Source organism: Sapajus apella, unplaced genomic scaffold, assembly GCF_009761245.1.
Source record: "Sapajus apella isolate SASKATOON/1434 unplaced genomic scaffold, GSC_monkey_1.0 scaffold35, whole genome shotgun sequence".
In the NCBI taxonomy this organism is placed as follows: domain Eukaryota; kingdom Metazoa; phylum Chordata; class Mammalia; order Primates; family Cebidae; genus Sapajus; species Sapajus apella.
The window spans coordinates 10,988,905-10,989,819 of NW_022436975.1; the positions used below are offsets into that span (position 1 = coordinate 10,988,905).

The 915-nt window shown below is 31.9% G+C and overlaps 1 non-coding gene across 1 annotated transcript; it reads right to left on the reverse strand.

The window, feature by feature from the left end:
* Window positions 1–526: 526 nt before the first annotated feature.
* On the reverse strand, window positions 527–641 carry LOC116563648. The gene has a single exon (XR_004274494.1). It is a non-coding gene; the product is annotated as a U5 spliceosomal RNA (small nuclear RNA).
* Between the last annotated feature and the right edge of the window lie 274 nt (window positions 642–915).

The following is a 915-nucleotide window of genomic DNA, read 5'->3' on the forward strand; positions in this document are numbered from 1 at the left end:
ATCTTTTCATATAATGACTTGTTTTCCTTTGGATGAATAACCAGCAGTGACATCGCTAGTTTGAATGGTAGTTCTATTTTTAGCTCTTTGAGACATGTCCATACTATTTTTTCATAAATGTTTTACTAATTTACATTCCTACCAACAATGTATAAGCATTCCCTTTTCTATGCATCTTGCAAATGTCTGTTTTTAGACTTTTTAGTAATAGTCATTTTGACTAGTGTGATATGGTATCTCATTGTGATTGTAATTTTCATTTCCCCAATGAATAGGAATGTTGAGCAGTTTTTTATATGTTGCCCACTTTATATGTGCTTCTGAGAAATGTTTGTTCTCGTTTTTGCCCACATTTCGATGGGGTTATTTACGTTGTTGTTGTTTTGTTTTGTTTTTCTTGTTGTTTGAGTTCCTTGTAGATTCTGGATATTAGTACTTTGCCAAGTGCATAGTTGCTAATATTTTCTCCCATTCTGCAAGTTGCCTGTTTACTCTTCTTGATTATTTCTTCTTCTTTTTTTTTAATAGCCCTGCAAAAGCTGGGCCTCAAAAAAGTGGATTAAGACTCAGAATTGTCCTCTCCATGGAAATCTTTAGTAAAAGGCAAAAGGTTTATATGATTTGAAGAGAAACCAGAGTATCTCTTGCTGATTATTTCTTTTGCTGTACAGAAGCTTTTAATCCCATTTGGCTATTTTAATATTTGTTGCATTTGCTTTTGAGGTTTTAGTCATAAAGTTTTTGCTTAGGCCAATAACCTAAAGAGTTTTTTCTAAATTTTCTTCCAGGACTTTTATATTTTCAGGTCGACATTTAAGTTTTTATTCTATCTTGGCTAATTTTTTATACGATGAGTGATATGGGTCCAGTTTTATTCTTCTGCATATGATTATCTAATTTTCTCAGGATCATTTA